General features: G+C 43.4%; 1 long non-coding RNA gene across 1 annotated transcript; it reads right to left on the bottom strand.

Annotated features, from left to right (window-relative positions):
- Nucleotides 1-16269: 16269 nt before the first annotated feature.
- LOC122709388 lies at nucleotides 16270-24421 on the bottom strand. The gene is made up of 3 exons (XR_006345502.1): nucleotides 24290-24421; nucleotides 17568-17651; nucleotides 16270-16467 (listed from the first exon to the last, which is right to left on the bottom strand). It is a non-coding gene; the product is annotated as an uncharacterized LOC122709388 (long non-coding RNA).
- Nucleotides 24422-26366: the final 1945 nt, after the last annotated feature.

Raw genomic sequence — 26366 nt, 5'->3', positions numbered from 1 at the left:
GGCTAGTGGTCCATTTCCTTGGGTATCCTGAACTCATTAGCGTGTGTGACAAGTTTAACTGCTCTTGACCACAACAAATTAGTTCACATTTTCCCCAGTCACATTCGAGCGATTTTGGAGCCTATGATTTTCCTCTCCTTGGTCCAAGTTCCCCGGTGTCAGCAGTTAACACAGCCCCATTCCTGCAATATGTTCCCCCATCTGCCGCTGCTTCCCACAGTGTTTAAGTTTAAAAATCTTGAGTAAAGATTTCCTTCCACGTTGGTGGATTCCCATTTTCAACATTTTCCTCCAGCTTCATAGTTTCCTCCACCCCAGGCAGAATCTCATGTTTCAGGAACTCAGGGCTCAGACTGGAACTGCCCGTCACTTTTGACCCTGGTCGTTTCGATCTCTCCCTGAGTCTAGCTGCTGAGCCCTTCCAGCCCTAGTTGCTTACTAGTCTCTTGGTTTGGGGGAAAGAGGTGAAATGGTCAAAGCACCTCACAGTTAGGAAGTGTCAGAATCTATAGCTCAGTTGGTAAAGAATCTGCCTGCAATGCAGGAGACCGGGGTTCAGTACCTGGGTTGGGAGGATACCTTGGATAAGGAAATGACAACCTACTCCAGTATTCCTGCCTAGAGAATCCCATGGACAGAGAAGCCTGGCAGGCTACAGTCCGTGGGGTAGCAAGAGATGGACATGACTTAGTGACTAAACCACCAGGATCTAAAATTTAAAAAAAAAAAAAAAAAAAAATTAGAAAACAACTCTAGCAACCTGGACCAATTCTGCCTCTGAGAAATGACAAAATATGGGGAAACCTCTATTTTCCAACCACAGCAATAACTGGGACTGGTGAGTCTGAATGGGGTTCACTGGCTGGGGGATTTGGGGAAACTGGTCTAAATCTCTGCCCACCCACCCCCCACGCCCGCCAGGAATCTTGATTGGGAATAGAGATGGTGACCGTGTCCTAGAGTTGGGTACCATAGTTGAATGAGCTAAACTTCGCCCCTGGTAAGGCTGGGCAAACCCTCATGTTCTTGTATCTTATTTGCATTCATGTCTTTGTTTTCTTGGCCCCTAACCTCCTCTGGGGCAGAATAGTAAGTGGTCAAGAATGTAGCCTCTGTCGTCAGATCATCTGGGTTTGGATCCTAACCCTGCTTCTCAGATATGTGTGACTTGGGGCAATTGACTTCAAAGTGCCTGTGCCTCAATCTGCCAGTAGGTAAAATGGGGCTGTTGTGAGCATCAAGTGAGGTGATCTTTATGACTCTTTGAATCCTGGGAGCTACCAGTTGGTCAAGGAAGCAGGCCTTTGCTTATCTTCCCTTTGCTTCCAGTTGCTTATTCCTTCTCTCTGATGAAATGTCTCACACAACCTGGAATTTAATGACAGTGAGATCTGCCATCAGTCTTGGATTCTACATATGATTTCTAAGAAAGCCACAGGGCAACAGTCTCCAGCTTAAGCTGCTTTCCTCCGGGACACATTTCCTATGGCAGCTAAGCTTTCTGAAAAAAAGAAGAAAAGTTAGGCAACTTCATTCTTTTCCTATTTTTTTTTTCTTTTCCTATTTAAAAGAATTGTGGCAATATATATATTCCCCAGTGGCTCAGTGGGCAAAAGAATCTGTCTGCCAATGCAGCAGACACAGGAGATGCAGGTTCGATCCCTGAGTTGGGACAATCCCCTGGAGGAGGAAATGGCAACCCACTCGTGTTCTTGCCTGGAAAATCCCATGGACAGAGGAGCATGGGCTACAGTCCATGCAGTTGCAAAGAGTCAGACATGACTGAGTGACTAAGCATGCAAGCATGCATAACAGATTTTGCCATTTTAACTGTATTTATTATAAATGGGCAGTTCAAGGACATTAAGTACACTCACAATTTTGTGCAACCATCACCGCCATCCATCTCCAGAGCTTTGTCATCCTGCTTAACTGAAACTCTGTCCCCATTAAACACAACTACCGCTCCCCCCAGCCCCCAACCCCTGGCAGTCACCATCTATTTTCTGTCCCTACTTTAGGCACCTCATATAAGTGAAAGCAGATAGTACCTGTCCTTTTGTGTCTAGTTTCTTTCACTAAGCTTCATTTTTTAAGGTTCATCCATTTTACAGCATGTGTCAGAATTTCATTCCTTTTTAAGACTTAATAAATATGCCATTGCATAGCTATACCACATTTTCTCTATCTTTTTATGAGCTGATGGTCGTTTGGGCTGTTTTCACCTCTTGGCTATTATGAATAATACTGCTATGAACACTAGTATACATATACCTGTTTGAGTTACTTAGGTAACTTCATTTAAAAATTATGGTAAAAAAATTAAAAATGTATTATCTTTTTTCACCTCTTTTATATTTTCATTGGAGAATAATTGCTTTTCAATGTTGTGTTAGTTTCTGCTGTACAACAAAGTTAATCAACTATATGTGCACACTTATTCCCTCCCTGTTGAACATCCCTCTTCAACTCCATCCTATCCATCTAGATCATCACAGAGCACCAAGCTAAGCTCTTTATGCTATACATTAGGCTCCTATATATTAACACATGTATGTGGAATAAAAATGCGTTGTCTTAACCATTTTTAAGTATATAGTTCAGTAGTGGTAAGTATATTCAAATTGCTCTGAAACAGTTCCAGGACTTTTTCATCTTGCATATCTGTAGTTTTATACCTACTAAATAATAATTCTCCTTTTCCTCTTCCCAACTTTCTATTTCTATGAATGTCTACCTTAGTTACCTCATGTAAGTGGAATCATACAATAGTAGTCTTTTTGTGACTAACTTATTTCACATATAATAATGCCCTCAAGGTTCATCCATGTTGTAGCCTGTGATAGGATTTCCTTCCTTTTCAAGGCTGTATAATATTCCATTGTACGTACTTGCCACATTTTGTTTATCTACTCATCTGTTGATGGATATTTGGGTTGCTTCCACATCTTGGCTATTGTGCATAATGCTGCTATGAACACAGGTATGAAAATATCTTTTTGAGACCTTGCTTTCAATCCATTTAGGTATATACCCATAAATAGAATTGCTGGATCATATAGTGGTTCTACTATGATCCCAGTTCTGGAGAAGACAATGGCACCCCACTCCAGTACTCTTGCCTGGAAAATCCCATGGGTGGAGGAGCCTGGTAGGCTGCAGTCCATGCGGTTGCTTAGAGTCGGACGCTACTGAGCAACTTCACTTTCACGCATTGGAGAAGGAAATGGCAGCCCACTCCAGTGTTATTGCCTAGAGAATCCCAGGGACAGGGAGCCTGGTGGGCTGCTGTCTATGGGGTCGCACAGAGTTGGACACGACTGAAGTGACTTAGCAGTATAGTGGTTCTGTTTTTAATTTTTTGAGAGATTTCATATTATTTTCCACAGCAGCTGCACCATTTTGAAATCCTACCATTAGTGCACAGGTGTTCCTATTTCTCAACATTCTTGACAACAATTGTTATTTTTTTTTATTTTTTGATAGTAGCCATCCTAATGGGTGTGAGGTGATATCTCATTGTGGTTTTGATTTGCATTTCTTTGCTGATTCGTGGTGTTGAGCTGTCTGCTCCATTTTTCTACCAACCTGAAACTGCTCTAAAAAAATAAAGTCTATTACATTTTTTAAACACATGCTAATAAAAAATACAGTATGCCCTCCCACCTTATTCCTCCCTGATGCCGGGGAAACATCCTTCAAAGTTACCTGCCAAGACGTACTGTCCTGCATTGCTTTCATCCTCTGATTGTCCACCTCCTCCATTTTATCCTTCACAAGTTTTCCCTCCTAAGGTGCTATCTAACGGGAAAAGGGTTTTGATTGGATCTGACTTCATCTAACAAAGAAAGACAGGACTGGCCTTTCCTTTGGGGAGGGCCTTCCCTGGTGGCTCAGTGGTAAAGAACCTGCCTATCAATGCAGGATACATGGGTTCAATCCCCGGATCAGGAAGATCCCCTGGAAAAGAAAATGGCAACCTATTCTAGTATTCTTGCCTGGAAAGTACCACGGAGAAAGGAGCCTGGTAGGCCCCAGTCCAGGGGGTTACACAGAGTCAGACATGACTGAATCTGAATGACTGAGCTCACATAGCACTCCTTCGGGAAGTATCTGGTTTCACAGGGACAAATAAGGACAGCCTTTAAGCAGAAAGAAAGTTTAGTCCTTCAGTCATGTCCGACTCTTTGCGACCCCATTGACTGTAGCCTACCAGGCTCCTCTGTCCATTTTCCAGGCAAGAATACTGGAGTGGGCTGCTATTTCCTTCTCCAGAGGATTTTCCTGACCCAGGGATTAAACCCGGGTCTTCCACACTGTAGGCAGAAGCTTTTACCATCTGAGCCACCAGCGAAGTCCTTTAAGCAGAGGCTCCATCCAAAGATGGAGGGGCAGGAATGAGCAGTGAGAACACTCACAAACTTACCTTTGGTTTACATTTCAAACAGATGAAGTCATCTGTAATAGGATCTTGTCCTAATTACAAGACCTCATCTCTTATTAGCTGCTACTAGTCGGTGGTAACCTGTAAGTAATGTTAAGACCTCCTGTTTCACCAGAGTATTTGGGTCCCACCTGGGCTGACTCTGGAGCTGCTCTGACAGCCTGTCCTACTTGAATTCTGCATGTTCTAACTACTCTCAAGTAACACACAATTGCCATTTTCCCTTTTGAAGCAAATGAAAAGATGGAGAGAGAATATAGCTTGCATTTAACACCAGGGAGATCAGCTGACAGCACATTCATATAGAAATATTCTGGACTGAGCAAGTTTGCCTTGCTGAGATCAATATTCAGCCTCTGGAACTGAAATGCCATCACGGGCTTATTAATTGTTCTCAGCATCGGACGTGATGCTATCACACCAACCCTGAAGTGTGCCTTTGGAATATTATAGCTGCGTTCCCTGAAAGACCTGTATATCAGGCGAAGGCAAATAATATCGAGTGTAGAATACTCTTGGGTGATTAAGAAATGGGCAAAATAAATGATGTGATACAAGTTGTTGAAAAACTTTGAAACTTTCCTCTGGGTACTAAGTGTGGCCATTGCCACAACCCCCAAGTGCCCTTCCTTGGAGTTACTTTCCATCCACAGTCCTCCATGAAGGCAGGAGCTGAGCTGACAGTGTTTGCCAAAGCTGACTGGGCCGCAGGGGCTCCTGACCCCAGAGGAGAAATGCTGAATGAGGGGATAGAGAAGTTGGAGTTGACTGGGGGCCCCTGGAGCTCTAAGGTCATGTGAAGATGAAGCTTGGGCGTGTATCCTGGGAAGTCAGCCACGTAGGCTGGGGGTGGGAAGCAGAGGGTAAGTGCCTCACACAGGGACAAGCGGATGAGCAGGCAGAGGCAGAGACGGGACTGCAGCATCCCCAGAGAGACAGAGGAACAGGGTAGTTGTCTGACGCCTTTCCCAGCCCAGGAGGTCCACTGAACTTCCTGTACCAGGATCCCAAGAGGGGTCCCCTTTGCCTCATAATAACTCCCTGCTAAATGGTGACTTTTGGGGAATCTGTATCTGTTCCTTGCCATCAAATGCTCTATGTGGAAAGCACTCTGATGCTGGGTGTCTGCCTGTCCCAGCTTTTTACAGATTCTTCCAGTAACTCTTTTCAAAAATAGGCAAAAGACTTGAACAGGCATTTCTCCAAAGAAGATATACCAATGACCAATGAGCACATGATAAGATGCTCAATGTCACTATTCATTAGGGAAATGCACATGAAACCCACATTACATCCATTAGAATGGCTACTGGGAAAAGAAAGAAAAAAATAACAAATGTTGATGAAGACGTGAAGAAATGGGAACACTTGTGTGCTCTTGGTAGGAATGTGAAATGGTGCATTGTGGTGGAAAACAGTTTGGTGGTTCCTGAAAAAGTCAATATAGAATTACCAATATGACCCAGAAATTCCATTCCAAATTATGTACCCAAAAGAATCAAAAGCAGAGTTTCAAGCAGACGCTCACACACAAACATTCAATTATGTGAATCATCGCAGCATTGTTTATAATCCTCAAAAGGTAAAAACAATCTAGATGTCCATCAGCATTTTGGGGTAAATCAACAAAATGCAATCTATCCATACAGTGGAATAAGATTCCGACAACGCGGGTGAGCCTTGAAAACCTTATGTCAAGTGAAAGGAGCCAGACTCCAAAGGAAAAGTACTGTCTGATTCCATTGATATGAGGTGCCTAGAGCAGGTGCCCAGGACTTGGAGGAGAAGGGAATAGGAAGCTACTGTTTAATGAGAGTAGAGTTTAAGTTTTGCAAGATGAAATTGATCTGTAAGAGGATCATGATGATGGTTGTGTGACAACGTGAATGTACTTAATGCCCCTGGAATTAAAAATGATTAAATGGTAAATTTTATGTTATGTGTGAAAGTGAAAGTTGCTCAGTCGTGTCCGACTCTTTGCAACCCCATGGAACCATGGAATTCTCTAGGCCAGAATACTGGAGAGGGTGGCCTTTCCCTTCTCCAGGGGATCTTCCCAGCCCAGGGATCAAACCCAGGTCTCCCGCATTGCAGGCAGATTCTTTACCAGCTGAGCCACAAGGGAAGCCCAAGAATACTGGAGTGGGTAGCCTATCCCTTCTCCAGCGGATCGTCCTGACCCAGGAATTCAACCAGAGTCTCCTGCATTGCAGACAGATTCTTTACCAACTGAGCTATCGGGGAAGTCCTTTATGTTATATATGTTTTGCCACAATAAAAGCAAACAAATGAGTAAATAGGTAAAGGGCAGTGGAGAGCAGTCTCCTTTCCCTCCTTCGTCATTTTGTTATGGTCACTGGGCGTTCGGCAAATGCTACCTGGTTCTCCCTCATCAGAAAGTTCTTGGTGCTGCATGTGGGTGAGACTTGGCCACCTGATAGGAGGGAGATAGTTGTTGACTGACTTGTGTTGCAAACCAAAGTGTTTTTCAAGAACAGTTGGAGGCTCAGGTCCTAAACTGGAGAGCAATTGAAGTCTGATTTTGTGCATGTTTTGTGGAACTATTCCATCAGGAGCACACATGTCAATGTCTTTAATGGACCATCTTTGAAACTTCTTCCAAGCTATGTGGTGTCATTTTTTCCTTACCGTGTTAGTAATTTTACCTGCACAGAACATAAAGATTCTCCCTAGGTTGTTAAAAATAAGTTAGGAGAAGTGTTCATCACAGAGTGATTGATAATAATGAAAAGTTGAAAGCTATCTAAATGTCTAAGGTAGGGAAATAGTTCTTGTGTATCCATATGATAGAATAATATGCAGCCATTAAAAATCACATTTCTAAGGCTATTGAATGATGTGAGAAAATGCTCACAGTATAATGCTAAGTGAAAAAGCAGGATATAAAACTGGATATTCATCATGGTATTTTGTTATAACCTATGACCATATCTGTATAGAAAACCATTTTAAAGAAAAACACTAAAATGTTAAAAGTGATCAGGGCAGAAAGATTATAGATTATTTGTTTTCTTTTTCTTTATACTTTTCAGGGTTTGGTTTTCTATAAGGCATAATTTAAATTATTTTTTAGGGCTTCCCAGGTGGTGCAGTGGTAAAAAATCTCCCTGGCAAGCAAGAGACTCATGTTCAATCCCTGAGTCTGGAAGATCCCCTGGAAAAGGGAATGGCAATCCACTCCGGTATTCTTATCTGGGAAATACCATGGACAGAGGAGCCTGGCAGGCTACAGTCCATGGGGTTGCAAAAGAGTCGAACTTGACTTAGTGACTAAACGACCCTGGTATTAGGAAAATTAAACTTTGTTAGTTTTTTTTTTTTTTTTTTTTTAAAGAAAATGAGGTGGGCTCCTTTTAGTGCATAGGAGGAGACCAACATAGTCCTCTCAGGACAGTTTTGAAGGCCCTCAGGCCATTGACCCTTGGCCTTTGAACTCTGGCTTGGGTCTGCAGCTGTTGTGTGTATTAAGAGCATTGATGAGCAATGGTTTCTTACCCAGTATTCCTCCCGGAGACCTTAGCTCAGTGCATCATTTGTTGTGTTTGTCAATGATTGGAGGTGGAAGCATGGCCATTGGCTTATTCTGCTAGAATCTGTGACTGAGTTTAACCACTCACTGTCCTGTGGACACTTTTCCTATTTCTGAAGCTATCACTACCTGTCCACTGCTCGGCCCCTAGAGCTACAGCGCTGCCTTCTGCTCCAGGGTTCCACGTGGACCCCGTTCTCCAGGGCTCTTGAATTCCTGCTTGCTTACCCAGAGAGATGAGCGATTCATGCTTGGAATTCCAGTGCTTGTTTATAACCTACCGAACAGTTATTTGGGGGAATTTTGAATTCATCTTGATTTGAGTTTTGCGGAAAAGAATAGATTACTCTTCTTCCCCAATAAAATATGTTCCCAGCTGGCTATTTATGGAATAAGTAAACTACAAACAAAACAAAGCTAATGACATACTTCCTGGTGTTAGCATCATAGGCATTACTGCAATTAAGGAAAGGAAAAATTAAATCAGCAATTTAATCTAAGGGGCATTTTATACCACTTATTATTGGCATTTTTGATGAGCCCAGTATTTATGGTTCTGTGGGAATTAATACTTTTGTGTTTCATAAGTCCTGTAAGCCCTGTCCCTGGCCTAAGCGTCTTCTCTTTTGGAATATTTAAAACAGTTAGTGAGATGTGTGCCTTTTTTACTACTGGGTCAATGTGGGATTGTGTAATGATAATAAGTTTACTCAAAGTTAATAAAATTTATAACCGTGAAGTGAAATACACCCTTTAAGGAACATTGTGGTTTTGTTTTGTTTTATTTTAAAATAACAGCAGCAGTATATTCTTTGGCATCCTTTTAAAAAGCCACCGTGTCTAGGCAAAAGCACCATATTCTTTGAAGCCTTTGAAATCAAATCACTTTCCTTAGCCAAAATGGAAGCAATCAGGCCATTAAAATGATTATCTACTTTGAAAACAGAGACTCTAGAAGATTGTAGAAGATACTCCGACACTTAAAAAGAGCAAAACCTTAGAAGAAAAACTAATCTAGAACACTTGCTAAAAAGAGCAGCCAAAGTCATCAAATTCAGTTACACCAGCACAATGCACCCTTGAGAATCTTGTTTGACATTGTTGAATATTAAGACTGTTTGGACACAATTATGGCTATTGTTGGTCACAACTCTGGCATGACATTAAGCTAACAGCATGCTGCGACTGTCATTGTCTCAAGGTCAAGTTCAGACCATATCAGCAGTCTTAGAGCCGTAACTGAGAGGGTGACAAGAGGCAAGTTCAAGAGCAAGACCACTTTCTATGGTGATTGGACACCACCGTAATGAGAACGTTATTTTTAATCGAAGTGACATTTTTATCCATAAGTGAGGAATAAATCTAAATGTTAAAAAACTTAAAAGGATACACAATGGGGAAAGGCTGTGAAATTCCTGTAACAAGTAGTGCTCTGTCTTCTGAAGGGCACAACCAGGGAAAAGTCCAAAGGCACAGAAAATGTGTAGCTTTGAAATGGCAAACCCCTTGACTAATATTAAAAAGTCCATTCTAGAAGCTGGCCAATGAAGGTATTTACAAATGAACACATGAATGAAAGTCTCTGGAGTGTAATCTGTCAGGTTATAAACATCAACTATTTAGTCAGCTTTTGTTAACTGATTTTCATGCTATTAAAAATGTCTAAAAAGATGACAGCATTTAATGAGACAATATTGATTTATTGAGTCTAAATTAGCAAGCTCAATACTCCTCTAAAAATGGGATGAAGAAATGATTTAGGGAAAATGGCATATGATTATTGCTTTTAATAACTCTTGAGATATAATTCATGTATCATCTGGTTCATCCAAAGTGTGCTATCCAATGTCTTTTTGAATTAGTTTTTATTCTATGGGCTTCCCTTGTAGCTCAGCTGGTAAAGAATCTGCCTGCAATGCGGAAGACCTGGGTTCGATCCCTGGTTTGGAGACCTGGGTTTGATTCCTGGGCTGGGAAGATCCCCTGTAGAAGGGAAAGGCTACCCACTCCAGTATTCTGGCCTAGAGAATTCCATGGACAGTCCATGGGATTGCAAAGAGTTGGACATGACTGAGCGACTTTCACATTCACACATTCACATTTGTCTTTTAGCATATTCAGTTATGCAACCATCACTACAGTCAATTATAGAATATTTTCATCACTCCCAAAAGAAACACTTTATCCCTTAGCCATCAGTCCTTAATTTCCCTCACCCTCAACAGCTTCAGCCTTAAGCAGCCACCAGTCTATTTCCATGTTTATAGATTTACTTATTCTATATGTTTTATATAAATAGGAATAATACATCATGTGATCCTTTGTTTTTGGCTTCTTGCACTTGGCATAATGTTTTCAAGAGTCATCCATTTTATAGCATGTATCAATATTTGATTTCTTTTTATGCCAAAACATTCCATTATATGAATATATCACATTTTGTTTATCCATTTGTTAGTTGGTGGACATGTGGGCCTTTTGACATGTTTCCACTTTTTGACTATTATGAATAATGCCGCTATGGACATTGGCATACAAATCTTTGAAGTTTTGTTTTCAGTTCTCTTGGTATACATCTAGGAGGGAAAAGTGCTAGGTCATAAGCTAACTCTATATTTAATCTTTTGAGTTATAGTAACTTACCATTATGACATTATATTTTCTGAAATATTTGATCCAGCATATATTTTTTTATAACTCAAGTAGATAACTTTTAGAATCTCACTATATCCATGGTTCACCTTATTAAGGCAATTGATCCAGACACTCCTAGGACATGCAAATCTCTCATTGCTCCAAATGAATGCAGTACTGAAGTTTTCTCTACTTCAGCAAAATTTGGATTTACTTATGTGATACCTCTCTTCAAAATAACATAATACATCTTGGAAATTATCTTGCTAATTGTAATAACAGTCTGAGGGAAGGAGAAACAAAGTTAGAGGCAATGAGATATTGAGCTGCTTTTGAAAAATTAGAGTAAGTTTGTGGTGGTCTGAAGTAAGGTCTTGGACCACCTGTTTACTATGCCTATGCCTAAAAGATGCAATACATGATTACCTTATAACTTATGAGAAAGAGCTTTCTCTTTATGGGCATAAATCCCTCTCATTTTTCCTTCCTAAGAAGTTTGGCAATGTTTTCAGGTATGTGTGTTTATGTGTGTGTGTCTGTGAACAAACTGAAGATAGGTGTGAATTCTCGCCTTAGGTAGGGCAGTGTGAATACTTTTTCAAATAAGGAGTTCTGCAATTTTCAGAAATGGGTATGTGTGTCACCCAGGCACCTTTAAGGAAACTTTAAACAAATACTTTTCATGAATTCTGGGATTACACTCTTTTTTTTTTTTACACTCTTATTTTTATATGTATTTCTTTGAAAAAGCCTTAATTCTTCTAACGACTTTTTATCTGTAAACCTTGTATCAAGCTTTACTTTTCTGTAAGTCTTGGTTTTATTCATCCATCCATCCATCCATCCATTCATTCATTCAAAGTTGTTCATTTATTGAAAGCCAGTGGGAGTTTCAAGGTAGTAGGAGAGAAATCCAGAGAAGACAATGGCAACCCACTCCAGTACTCTTGCCTGGAAAATCCCATGGACGGAGGAACCTGATAGGCTGCAGTCCATGGGGTGGCTAAGAGTCGGACGCGACTGAGCGACTTTACTTTCACTTTTCAGTTTGATGCATTGGAGAAGGAAATGGCAACCCACTCCAGTGTTCTTGTCTGGAGAATCCCAGGGATGAAGGAGCCTGGTGGGCTGCTGTCTGTGGGGTTGCACAGAGTCAGACACGACTGAAGCGACTTAGCAGCAGGAGCAGGAGAGAAATCCAGAGAGAGACATATGATAGGATTGGAGAGGTGGGTGGAGGTGGGTCTAGCAGAGCTCTGTAGGTTTGATAGTAAGAGTATGAGTTTCATTCTATGTTCAGTGGGAAGGCACAGATGGATTTCAAGGGAGGAAGTGATGTGATGTGTTTAAAGATGCCTCTGGAGTATTGGAAATGGAAGGCCATTGCAACAATCTGGAAATGAGATGATGTTGGCTTGGGTTAGGAAGGTGACAGTGCTGATGGGGAGAAGAGGATGTGGGATATATTTGGGGAGTAGCCATAGGCCTAGAATTGAGAGGGGTGAGAAAGGGAGAGAGAGAATCAAGAATTACTTCCAGGTTTCTAGTTCAGGCCATAGGGTAGATGGTGGGGCCCTTTGAAAAGAAAAAGGCTAGGGAATGGGAGGAATCACAAGTTCATTTTAAATATATAAGGTTGAAGATGCTTGTAAGACATCCAAATGGAGGTTGCAAATGAGCATCTGTGGATGCCAGGGAGAGGATAAAGGTGTGTCTCAGGCCTGAGAGACAATTTCAGGCGTTTAGAGCCTGTGAATGATACAGCTGTGGGATTACTAAGGCCCCTTGGGAGAGCGTGTGGAGGGAGGAGAGGAGAGCTGGAGGCCAGGCCCTGGCAGATGGTGAGAGGTTGGATAGAAGAAGGTCTTGCAAAGGAGACTCAGAAGAGGCAGACACAGAGTAGAAGGTAAGCCAAGAATGTGGGTGTCATGGAAGCCAAGAAGAATGCCTTGGGAGGGAGGGACAGAGTAAGAAGTGGAGGTCTTGACTCATGCAATTTTAGTGGGATGACAGGGAGACGAATGTTAGAGTTGGATTATGATGGGTTAAGGAGTGAAAAGAAGGTGGATCCAGTGGGTGTGTGGACCATTCCTTTGAGAATTTGAGATGCAAGAAAGAACAGTGAAATGGGGAAACAGCTGGAGGTGGATGAGCAGGGAGGTTTCCTTTAAGATTAGAGATGTGAGTATAATTATTCACTCAAAGGGATTCTCTTCCAGTTAACCAAGAAGAAAGCCTCAGTGTGATGCCAGTCCATCTAAGGCACTTCTCTTAACTTCTGTTGATGTCCCTTTTTAATCCAGAGAGAGCAGGCTTGAGATCTGGAGCTTTCCATCAGAAATTACATCAAGTAGGAATTGAACCACACTGCTTTGCTTTCATTGTATTTAATTTTTATGTTATAGTTATGTCAAGTGATATCAGTTTTCCGTTTATGTTCAGTTCAGTTCAGTTCAGTTCAGTCTAGTCACTCAGTCATGTCTGACTCTTTGTGACCCCATGGGCTGCAGCACACCAGACTTCCCCATCCATCACCAACTTCTGAGCTTGCTCAAATTCACATCCATCGAGCTGATGATGCCATCCAACCATCTCATCCTCTGTCGTCTCCTTCTCCTCCTGCCTTCAATCTTTCCCAGCATCAGGGTCTTTTCCAATGAGTCAGTTCTTCGCATCAGGTGGCCAAAGTATTGCTATTTATGTTGGTGATTATGCACTTTCCTTTGAAGATAGAATTGAGTTTAAAAAGGGAGGCCATATCAAGGAAAACCTGTGGTAAATAATAGCATAGGAAGTATGGGGTGTAACCAAAATAGCGAGAGTGGCATAGGAAAGACAGAAGCGAGACACATCACGTCCTCTCATGTGGCCTGACCTGCAATCAGGTGAGAGTTAGCTTCATCCACTCCTGTAAGGTCATGTCAAAGAGATGTGTCTCAAGATCCTGCAGGGGAGGTGGGCAGCACTGTGTGACGGGAACCACTCAAATGAGTTAGTAGCCCAACATCCCGGGAACCGTGACTCAAGTGTTTGTGAGTTAGCAGAGTGGTGGGAACCCCAGGGCAGAGGAGCAGATGAGCTGGGTTGCACCGCCAAGCGCTGTGCTGTCCCCCTCCTTCTCCCAGCCCCTCCTTGCTGCCCTCAGCACCCACCTCCCCTCTGTGTTAGCATTCTGCTTCAGGACTGTTCTCCCAGCGTTTAGTGTCAGCTACCCGCCCTGCTGCGTAAGAAAGAACACAAGCTAAGTCGAGGACACGTTATTCCCAAATGATCTCATTTCAGCATTGGCCCTTGGCCTTTGTGAGGGCATGGGCATGACCATTGGATGAGTCAGAGTTTCTGGAATTTTCCCAGTCAGTGGTACCTAAAAGGAAAACATCTTTTCCTCAGTTGAAAGTATGCCCTTCCTGGTAGAAGGAGGGAAAAAGTCCCTTTTCTTTGTTCTTCTATCTGGATTTCCAGTCATATGTGTAGACTTGCTTCTAGCAGAATAGTATCCTGTAGGGTTATTAACTCTTCTTAGTTAGTTTAAGACTGTCCTGATTTTAAAACTGAAAGTTCCATATAATAGGAATTCTCTCTGTCTCAGGTAAACTGGAGTGGTTGGTCACTCTAATCTTAGGTCCAGAGATGAGCATACACTCGTAGGGTCATGATTCTCTTGGACATTAAAGAGTGTTTAATGACAAGAATGGTTGTGTCCAGAAAGTTGTGTTTTGACAAAGTCAAAGGGTATTAAGTGATTTCCTTATTCAGGTTTAGACTACAGTGAAAATATTAAAACCATGTTGTTTTTGTTAATACTAGTTATGTAATGAATTAAGAGAAGGGTTTGTTGCATCAGCAGTGGCTTTAATTGGGCTGAGCCAGGAGAACCTGAAAAGAACTATTCTTCAAGGCATGTTTATAAAACCTTCTGTGTTCATAGTGACACATAAGCCCCAATCAGCTTCTTGATCCCTTGGTGTGCCTGTCTGCAAAATAGACTGTGCTTACCTAAAATATTTGAGATTTGCATTGTATTTCCTTACAGTTTTGCTAGCTGCTATGATAAACATCCCCCAAGTGTATAATTACTCAGTGCAATAAAAGCGAATTTCTCATTTACATAAAGTCCAAGACAAATGTTCCTGATTGGCTGGTAATTCTCCTCCAGGGGGTGATTCAGAGACCCAGTCTCCATCCGTTGTATGGTATATACAGCATGGCTTCCAAGGTTGTCATAATTATCTGCATCAAGCCAGTGGAAGGGTGAAGAACATATGATAACATGCATGGCAGGGTGTTGTTGGAGGAGGGCAAGCTTGGATGTGACACTTATCATCCACTTGTATCCTGTTGGCTAGACCTCAGTCACAGGCCACACCCAGCTTCAAGAGTGGTTTGGGGAATGCTATCTAGCTAGTGACCAGGAACTCCCACAAGGGAACTGTCTTGTGGAAAAACTGGTCTCTAGCAGCATCTGACCTCACATGAAACATTTGCTGCTCTCCTGTAAAAAAGGAGGGGGGGGATAAAGTGAAAAAAGGTTTAAAAAAAATTTTATTGGAGTATAGTTCATTTATGATGTTGTATTAGTTTCACGTGTATAGTAATGTGAATCAGTTACACATGTATATACATCCATTCGTTTTTGGATTCTTTTCCCATAGAGGTAAGTTTTGTTGTTTAGTTGCTAAGTTGTGTCTGACTTTTTGTGACCCCCCCATGGACTGTAGTATGCCAGGCTTCTCTGCCCTTCATTATCTCCTGGAGTTTGCACAAATTCACGTCCATTGACTCAGTGATACTCTCTAACCATCTCAAACTCTGCTGCCCCCTTCTCTTTTTGCCTTCAATCTTTCCCAGCATCAGGGTCTTTTCAAAAGAGTCAGTTCTTTGCATCAGGTGGCCAAAGTATTAGAACTTCAGCATCAGTCCTTCCAATGAATAGTCAGGATTGACTTCCTTCAGGATTAACTGGTCTGATCTCCTTGCAGTCCAAGTGACTCTCAAGAGTCTTCTCCAGCACTACAATTCAAAAGCATCAGTTCTTCAGCTATCTGCCTTTTTTATTGTCCAACTCTCACATCCATACATGACTACTGGAACCATAGCTTTGACTGTACAAACCTTTGTCATCAAAGTGACGTCTCTGCTTAGTATTGAGTTCCCTGTGCTGTACAATAGGTCCTTACTATCTATTTTGTATGCAGTTGTGTGTATATGTCAATCCAGATCTTACAATTTATCTCCCCTCCCCATTCCCCCCAGTAACCATAGCTTGTTTTTTACATCTGTGACTCTATTTCTGTTTTGTAAATAAGTTCATTTGTACCTTTATTTTAGACTCCACATATAAGTGATATGATATTTGTTTTTCTCTATCTGACTTCATTCAGCATGACAGTCTCTCTAGATCTATCCATTTTTGCTGCAAATGGAATTATTTTGTCCTTTTTAATGGCTTGGTCATATTCCGTTGTATAGATGTACCAGATCTTCTTTATCTATTCCTCTGTCAATGGATGAACATTTAGGTTGCTTTTATGTCTTGGCATTTATTTATTTCTGTATACCAAACTACCTCCAAATTTAGTGGCTTTAAACAATAACAATCATCTATTATTATCATCCCTATTGTTCTGAAGGTTGGCTGGGTTCATCTAGGGGTTTGTCTTGGGGTATCTGCATGTTTGCAGGTAAACTGTAACTGTGGCAGGAATGATCCTGAAGTCTTCTTTGTACACATGTCTGATGCCTGAACTGGGAACACTCAAACACCAAGAAACTGGGAGAGCTGTAGCTTCCGGGCAGCCAAACGTCTTACATGACCCCTCTGGGCTCCAAAGTGGGGTTCCTGTATAAAATATAGGACATTCAGTTAAACTTTTAATTTATAGAAACAATTAATAACTTTTTAGTATATGCCCTTTGTAATATTTGGGATATACTTACACTAAAAAATTACTTTTTGTTTTTCCAAAATTCAAATTTAAGTGGATACCTGTATATTTAGACTTGCTAAATTTGGCAACCCTATTCCCAAAGCACATGGTCTGAGATTGGGAGAGCCAGGCAGCAGCTCTTTGACCTGTTTTGACTTTGTCTCAGAAGTTGCATAGTGTTCTCTTGCCTGCCCAGATGAGGGGATGTCAACAGCACATGTAAGAAAAACACACGGGATGGGGCACATATATATATATTATTGGAAAATCCCATCCTTAGAGTAGTCATCTTTTGTCCAGATTAGGAAACTTTGGTTCAGGCAAATTCCATGACTTGGTTAGGTGACATTGCCAATAAGGGGTAAACCCATGATTCAAATTTTTGACTGCCTGGTTCAATATCCATTTTTGAGCTCATGATAGTCAAGGACAGGGGAAGTTTTGCAGTAAAAACACACAATCCAGACTTCAGGGAAACAGACTTCCCAAAGGTCAGAAGAGAGATAGCCCAGATATCACAGTCAGAGATTTTTAGATGAATCTTGTCTCAAGAGGGTTGGGACACTCTGAGAAATGTCACTCTGAATCTGCGATTGCAAGTGCTCCTCTTTCAGAAGGAAAGGGAAGGGAGCTAGTAAAACCAGAGGCTGCACAGGACATCCTCTGATGCTCTCAGACTTTAAAGGGTTGGAACAAAAATGGGAAGGAAGAGCACTTAGCCAAGGACAAATAAGAATCAGTGGCGGAGAATTGTAGGAATAGCAGCAGGAAGTGTTACACCCCAAATGATTTCAGGGAGAATGTTTGGGAAAACAAGGCAGGGTAACACTTGCTGCTGCAGGTCAATGGCATGACATTTCTGGGTCAGAAAAAGAAGGGACTCCTGCAAGACAGTCACCTTGAAACTAAGACAACCTCTGAGAAATAGGAGATGATCAATTCATATTGGTTTAACGCATGAATGAACATGCAAATATGTTTAGAAGGAATGAGAAGTTATGCCACAACTGACCCCAGGAAGAAAGCACCAAATTCTGTTACATGGAGCTTCGGTGCAGAAGATCTACAGCCAGGTGGGATGCTAAGAGTAGGGACTCTAAAGGAGAGAAAAGTAAGATGAGCAAACATCAGTCTAATGCCTACAATGAATAATTAATAACAATTAAAATGAGTTACTTGCCAAAAATTAGGACCACTGTTCCATTGAAGGGTTTCTCTGGTGGCTCAGATAGTTAAGAATCCGCCTGCAATGCCAGAGATCTGGGTTTGATTCCTGGGTTGGGAAGATCCCCTGGAGGAGGGCATGGCAACCCACTCCAGTATTCTTGCCTGGAGAATCCCCATGGAGAGAGGAACCTGGGGGGCTACAGTCCATGCGGTCGCGAAGAGTTGGATATGACCGAGCAATTAAGCACAGCACAGCACAGCATGGCATTCCACTGAAGAACTGGCAAAAGAAGTTTTGATTCAGAAGTATTTTTGGCTTTAGAGGTTAAAATTCTAAACACAGATATTTGTTTTAAAATATTTTCCTGTTTTAGTATACTGTAATTTTAAAAATCTTCTAATTCTGTATTTTCTTGCTAGGGAGACACTTTTGAGTTCAATTTCTTGCTAGAGAGGTATCAAATCCTCAGGTTTATGTGCGTGAGGGCTTAGTCGTTTCAGTCATGTCTGACACTTTGCGACCCCATGGACTATGGTCTTCCAGGCTCCTCTGTCCATGGGATTCTCCAGGCAAGAATACTGCAGTTGTTTGCCATGCCCTCCTTCAGGGGATCTTTCCAACCCCGGGATCAAACCCGGGTCTCTTATGTCTCCCGCATTGGCAGGCAGGTTCTTTACTGCTAAAACCACCTGAAAAGCCCCAAAACTCCTATCAGTGAAACCATTACAGCTTAATTTGGTATTCAGAAATTTGTTGATAGACACCAAAAATAAAAGACATCAGACACATTTATTCAATCATTTTTTAAAAAATTCCTACCATATGCAGTCTGGGTTCTAGGCACTGGAGACAGAGTGATGAATAGGGTGAGCCATGGTAAGTAAGTAATCTAATAAATTTCTAAGAAAAAGTTCAGAGTTATACATGCCATAAAAGAATGGGTGAGAGGATATGGAGTGAGTACAGAAACTTCTATCTTAGATACTTAGGTAAGATTTTTATAAGGTGGTAACATAAGAGCATAGATTAAAAGATAAGGAGCCAGCCATTGTGTATAAATTAACAATAAGTATAATAAAGTGTATTATCCTTGTAATAAATCCTATAAAAACTTCTTTAGTTCATTCATTTGTTATTGAGGGATTTAGCCTCACAGAATCCTGGCAGCGGGTAACTAGCTGATGTGAGGTGGTTGTTCCTATATCCTGTGACCCATCCTAAAGTCATTGGGGCAGGCAGTTGGGAATGGCATGATGTGATGTGAAGGAAGGGCGGACCAGCAGGGAGTGAAGGATGGGGTGGAATCTGACTGTTGTCTCAACGCCTTTAAGCCTCCATCCTCAGCGCCCTTGGTCACAGGGCTAGGTGCATCCCTGGCCAGGAGCTGGAGCTGCTGAAGGAAGAGATCCTGTAGTAACTGTTAGCCGCTGGCTAACAAAGCGGAGCCGGCAGAGAAGCATCGTCTGGAGCGAGCTGCACCTGCATCTGGTAGGCTGCACTACTTTCCTAGCGAAAAAGAAGAGCGCTACAGCCTCATCTCTGCCTTCCGAACCTCACATATGACTGTGGGCCGTGCTAACCTGGAACTACGCATGCAACTATGCTCTTCTGAAATAGACATTCGGCTTAACTGAGCTGACACAATACCAACCCACCTCCAGCTCATGCTGGGAACACAAGATGACCAGGATGGCTTGTCTTCCTCATCTTTGTTTAGGTCCTGTCCCATCAGTGAAGACCTACCTAACACTGCAGCCAGTTGCTGCTGGGCCAGACACAACCCTTCTAAATCCTCTCTACTGTCTCTTTACTTTCCATAGCACTCATCACCTTCTTTTTTTTTTTTTTTTCTTTTGCCTCACTCTACAGCATGCAGGATCTTAGTTCCCTGACCAGGGATTGAACCCATGCCCTTGAAGTGGAAGCGCAGAGTCCCAACTACTGGACTACTAGGGAATTCCCACTCATCACCTCCTTATATGTGTGTGTGTTCAGTTGCTCAATTGTGTCTGACTCTTTGCCACACGCCTGCCAGGATCCTCTGTCCATGGGATTCTTCAGGCATGACTACTGGAGTGGGTAGTCATTCCCTTCTTCGGGGGATCTTCCTGACCCAGGGGTCAAACCTGGGTCTCCTGCATTGCAGGCAGATTCTTTCCCATTTGAACCACCAGAGAAGGCCCGCCTTATTATATGAAAGTGAAAGTGAAAGTCGCTCAGTCATGTCCGATTCTTTGCGACCCCATGGAATATACAGTCTGTGAAATTCTCCAGGCCAGAATACTGGAGTGGGTAGCCTTCCCTTCTCCAGGGAATCTTCCCAACCCAGGGATCAAACCCAGGTCTCCCGCATTGCGGGCAGATTCTTTACCAGCTGAGCCACAGGGGGAGCCCAAGAATACTGGAGTGGGTAGCCTATCCCTTCTCCAGCAGATCTTCCTGACCCAGGAATTGAACCAGAGTCTCCTGCATTGCAGGCAGATTCTTTACCAACTGGGCTATCAGGGAAACCCCTACTCAATTATTATTATTATTATTATTACCATGCTTATTGCTTGCTGTTTATTTCCCATCAGTAGAACAGAAGGTACACGAGAGCATTTTTCCAACCACGATGTGTCCCAAACACCTGAGCAGGCCCTTAGGACCTGCTGTTGAAGGAAAGAGAATAATTGGGAGAGTGTCAGAGATGAGCCTGGAAAAGTCAGCGGTGGCTAGGTCAGGTAGAATGGATTGTGTTTTAAATGTGGTGAGAAGCCTTTGGGAGTTCTCAGTGGAGGAATCAGGTGTTCTATTGGACATTTTTTAAAGATCACGCTGGCAAAGTATGTGTGTGTGAAGGGGTGGGCATGAGGACTATGGGAGGTGGGAAGCCTGGAGGTGGGAAGCCCAGGTAGAAAGTGATCACTGTTGTCTAGCTGGGGATAGTTTGGGCTATGATGTTTGCAAAGAAGGGGGGGTGAGTTGTCAGACTCAAGATGTATTTTGAGGGTCAAGCTGTCAGCACTTTTTAGTGGGTTGGATGTGGAAGACGAGGGTGGCTCAGGGTTTTAACCTGAAATATGGAGTGAAATGGTGGGGGCCCATTGGCAGAGTGGAGACTGGGAGAGGAGCAGGTTTGAAGAGAGAGGCCAAGATTTTCATTTATTCATTCAGCAAGTGTTTACTGAGCCCCTACCATGTGCTGGGCACTGTGTTGAGTCTTAGGAATACAGCACTGAACAAACTGGACTAAAATCCTTGCCCTCAGGGAGCTTACATCCTAGTGGGAGAGAAAAAACAGCAAACAGGCAAGTCAGTAAGATATAGTGTGTTGAGAAGCGGTGGGAAATAGGGATTGGTGAGGGGATAGGGAGTGTGAAGATGTGATTTAAAATAAGGAGTCTTGTTTAACATGGGGCCTTTGGTAAAGACTTGAGGAAGTGAGGGAGAGTCATGTGGACATCCGGTGAAAGAACTTTCCAGGCAGATGGAGTAGCAAGTTCTCCTAAGGTTGAGCCTGTCTGCCATGTTTCAGAAACAGCAAAGAGACCAGCATGGCAGTGGGGAGAGCAGGGAAAGAGAACAGGAAAGTGATTGGCTGGGCACATAGATCAGACCACTTTGGGGATGTCTACTTGGCATGAGATGAGAAGCCGCCAGAGCAGAGAAGTGACATGAGTCAATCTAACCTCTAACCTAAGGTTTGAGACGCCCATTGGACTTCCCAGTGGAGATGTCAAGGAGAGAGTTGGATGTGTCTGGAGCTCAGAGAAGAGATCGTAGCTGGATTTGGGTGTGATCAGAGTACAACAGTATTGAATGCCAGGGATGCCAGCCAGAGAAACATTAATTACAGAGGAGAGCAAATAACGGCAGCAAATGTCCAAGAAGAGTGTCATGTGAGGAGACTTAGGCCACCTGTAGTTACTCTGGTTCTGCTTGTTTCAAGTTGGGGAACCACTAATAGGAACCACAAGGCTTCCCAGGTGGTGCTAGTTGTAAAGAACCCACCTGCCAATGCAGGAGACTGTTAGAGATGAGAGTTTGATCCCTGGGTCGGGAAGATCCCTTGGAGGAGGACATGGCAACCCACACCAGTATTCCTGCCTGGAGAATCCCATGGATAGAGGAGCCTGGCGGGCTACAGTCCATGGGGTCACAGGACGTGACTGGAAGTGACTTAACACCATCACCGGTAGCAACCATGGCTGATCTAATTCATATGCAGTGCTCTGTGGGTTCATAATAAAAGAAGTTTATAAATTCAACATTCAGATTATACATGTGTGCCTATATGCTGTGACTCTAAGTGGTTTCAGGTAGGCAGATGTAGGTAACAAGAACCCAGAAGTGAGCAGGATTCTCAGCTACAGGTAATTTCCAACCTTTGCTCTAAGAACCATAGGGGCTGCTTTTGGCAGAGGTTGGTGTTTTGTATAATAAGTCCTGTCAAGGTCACAGTCAGTTTGGAGCTTTTTCTAAGAACTTGCTCTTGCATGTGCACAAATGGTCAGGTTTGCAGCCGTGTTCTGGTAAAGCAGCTCTTCTGCATGGGATGGGATGGGATGGGAGGAACCTGATTTGTTGTGTTTGCTGATTTGCATGATGTAAATACTCTTATCACAGCCAGTCTCAAGGTACCAGTCTTTTAACAACTAACCCTCAAAATTCCTGCAATTTTGCTGGGTATATAACAGCTGGCTCTGGTGTACCAACATTTTCTTTTCCATAACCCGTGGATAGGCTATACTTCTGCAGCCCCAATTCCTGTGGCTTCTCAGATTTTCTCCACTCCCTGTATCCATGCCTATGGGTCACACTGAAGACAGTCAAGTGGCCAGTACAATGGCCTTTACCTCTGGAATTAGGAATTCCTTTTAGGAGGGTTCCCTGGTGGCTTAGATGGTAAAGAATCTGCCTGCAGTGCAAGAGGCCCAGATTTGATCCCTGAATTGGGAAGATCCCCTGGAGAAGGCACTCCACTCCAGTATTCTTGCCTGGAGAATTCCATGGACAGAGGAGCCTGGCAGGCTACAGTCCATGGGGTTGCAAAGAGTCAAAAACGACTGAGTGACTTTCACTTTTCTGTGACAGTCGCTTTTAGCCATGACCCCAGGAAGACATCAGCAAGTGTTTTCTGAACTGAACCGCTGTCCTTGTCATTTCCTACTGCAAGATACTTGTCCTCAGTTCCTTACATAAATGGAACTTTCTACATTATTGTTATTTTGAGATCTTCTGCAGGGCGGACCCTGAACTTGATGCTGGGGTTACAATAGGCACATATCTGCCCTTATTTTTTTTTTTTTAAATCAGAATATAATTGCCTTATAATGTGTTAGTTTCTACTGTACAATGAAATTAATCAGCCATATGTATACATATATCCCCTCGCTCTTGAACCCCCTCCCACCCCGTCCCCCACCCCACCCCCTAGGTCATCACAGAGCACCAAGCTGAGCTCCCTGTGCTACCAGCAGCGTCCCACTAGATATCCATTTTACACACGGCAGTGCAGTATGTCAGTCCCAATCTCCCAGTTCATCTCATCCTCCCTCCTGTCATGTCCACACAGTATGCACCACTATTCCTGTCCAGAGTCTTATTGGAGAATTGAGAAAAATGGAAAGAATACCTGGGAAGGTTATTAGTATTATTACATGTGCTGGGCATATGCTAAGTTGCTTCAGTTGTGTCTGTTTGAGAGAGCGTGGACTGTAGCCCGCCAGGGTCCTCTGCCCAAGGGATTTTCCAGACAAGAGTACTGGAGTGGGTTGCCATGCCCTTCTCCAGAGACTCCTCCCCACCCAGGGATCAAACCCACACCTCTTATATCTCCTGCACTGGCACCCAGATTCTTTACTGCTGTGCCAACTGGGAAACCCATAACCCCCATGAAAGCTTGCCTGAATTTGCCTACAGTGAACATCCACCATCTGTAGCCCTCATTTTGCATGGAACATTTGCTAACTCTATAATAATATATATTATTTAATATTAATAACATTATTATTATATATATTATTATTATTGTTTCCCCAGAGCACCTTAATGATCAGCCAAAGATTGGATCTCAGGATTGTCCATTGGAACAAAGACAACCATTGTGTATGTGCCAACCATCGTATATGTGCTGCGCTTAGTCGCTTCAGTCGTGTCCGACGCTTTTTGACCCCATGAACTGCAGCCCTCCAGGCTTCTCTGTCCATGGGGATTCTCCAGGCAAGAATACTAGAGTGGGTTACCATGCTCTCCTCCAGGGGTTCTTCCCAACCCAGGGGTTGAACCCAGGTCTCCCACATTTCTGGTGGATTCTTTACCATCTGAGCTACCAGGGAAACCCCAAATTCAATAATTTAATTCTATGCACTGCTCTCCTTGCCCCCACCCAAAATTCCATCCCATTTCTAAAAGTCATGTGTGGACAGCTGAACATCCTCTGGGACTCAGCACTACTTAAAAGCAGGAAGAGGGCTCTTTACTCAGCCAGTTCACCACATTTAGAGCCCAGCGCCGTTTCTCTCATATGCCTGTTATTTGGAGAAATGATTCAAGCTCAGGTAGCTGGTCAGCTGGTTCCCTACCTCTCTGCAACCTCCTGTTGCATGCTCATCTGCAGACCTGGTGTGAAGCGTCTCAGGGGGGTCACGTGGCTGGGAGACGAAGGAAGACACAGCTACCCCAAAGAGACACCCCGTCCACGTCTATAGGACAAGGAGGCATTTTGTGACCAGTGGAAGACACAAGTGTCTCCCATCACCTTCTTTGTATACGTGATGGTGGAAACAGGAGAAAACGCACAGACCAGAAGATATCCAGACAGTGGGCTGTCCTCCCTGACGACATTTGTGCTGCATTCCTTCTCGCCCCTGGAGTGCATTGCGACACTCAGGCTGGTGGTTCTGGGAGCCAAGCAGCTGATGGGGGAGCCCCAGGAGGCAGCAGAGACAAATTAATCTTCAGATCCACCAGTTCCCCTGAAACACACCACTTGCTAAACTGAATTTCAAGCCAAGAGTGGCAATTTTCCACAGCCCAAGTCTGGAAAAGTCTGTGAAACCACATTGGGTCCGAAAACCAAAGTTGGTTTTTTGCTGTTTTTTGTGGAGCACCAGAGGGACAACTCCAGAATTCCAGATGTGCGGCAGCTGGATGGAAGTGCGTGTCCAGGCATCTGCACAGCAGCTTCAGAAAGGCGACCACCAACAGGTGCTAGAAACCACTGCTGACGACCTTCTTTCTCTTTTCTTATCTGAACCTCTGGACTGACTTGTCTGAAAAGAAAGAGGAAAAAAAAAAAAAAAGCTGGCATTCATTGTTTTGTTTTCTCAATTTTCTTGTCAACTGACTCATGATAAAAGAATGTCCTTTTCAATCAATTTCAATTCCGCAGAACAGAAAAATAGAGAATTTATAGGCAACTATTGGAAACAAAGGAACCATCTGTTTTTTCAAGTATAATTTTTCTCTGAAATAGTTCTCTCCAAATACTTGGGTCATTTATTTTCCCTCACCGCACCAGTCTGCAGTGAACCAGAGGACCCAGAGTCCAACCCAGGTAAGTTTCTTTGAAAAGAACCCGTCCTCCCCGGAGTGGGTGGGTTCCGGAACAGAAGGCTAGTGGGGTAACCGGGACCTCTGTCTCTTACGTGAGGAGGACTTCGTTATCATGGGAAGCAGCCTGGGCGGCTGGTGGAGGTCATCCAACCCTGGTTATTCCGGTTCATTTGTCATTTTCTAGTGACGGTTTTCACTTTTCGGCCAGGAATCTCCAGGGGTGTTTGACAACATTGTAACTAAAACTCAGTCATGTGCTGGTAGCTGCCACAAGCTAAAAATTTCACTTATCCGAAAGCCAGAGGTGGCTCTGTCAATGGAGATGAGTCTTACGCAAGCCAGGGGATGGCAACAAGTTGTCTCTGAAATCTTCCAGCCTCTGGGGTCCGTCCTTCCAACTTTTCATTATATGATGCTCTCAGTCCCACCACACATTCAGGAACCATTTTGCATCCACGCCAAGGTTGCTGTAGGTCTCTGGTGGAGCCTTGCAATCTGCTCACCAGCTCCTGCCTCAGAGACCTCCCCGGTGCAGACCTGCCTAACTCAGCAGCCACCCTCCTGGACCGTCTCTCGTCTCGGCCTCTCTCCCTCACCCACCCAAAAAGCTGACTGCAGCTCCCTTCCCGTGAGACACGCTATCACAAGATTCTGGCACTTGGCCGACTTTCCTGCAGGCTGAAGAGCGGCGGGGTGGAGTTCTGATAGAATATTTCACAGTCTTGACCTATGCCCAACTTTCCTTTTCAGGCTCTTGGTCTCCCGCTCTGCTGCTGGATCCTCTTTTGTTCCCCAGAACTGGTCTTATCGCTCCCAGCTTCTCTCCCACGACTCTTGCTCCCAGCCCGCCTTCTTCCTCCTTAGGCTGCCCTGAAATCTTCTGTCGCACCCACTTCATTTTGCCTCAGTGCTTTCTAAGCTCCCCCTTTCCAGGAAGACTATGCCTGGGGCGGGGGCGGGGGGGGGGCCCTCCTCCCATGACCAAAGGCCTGCCACACCCATGAGGGCTTTTCTCTTTTTAATCATTTGTAGTTCCAGTATGAAATTTGTATGTTTCAAAGCCTCAAATATGGGAATAAATAACTGATATGCTTAGAGCCTTCT

The sequence above is a fragment of the Cervus elaphus genome, chromosome 15, assembly GCF_910594005.1.
Source record: "Cervus elaphus chromosome 15, mCerEla1.1, whole genome shotgun sequence".
In the NCBI taxonomy this organism is placed as follows: domain Eukaryota; kingdom Metazoa; phylum Chordata; class Mammalia; order Artiodactyla; family Cervidae; genus Cervus; species Cervus elaphus.
Note: the sequence above shows the minus strand (reverse complement) of the source record. Positions and strands in the feature narration are given on the sequence as shown.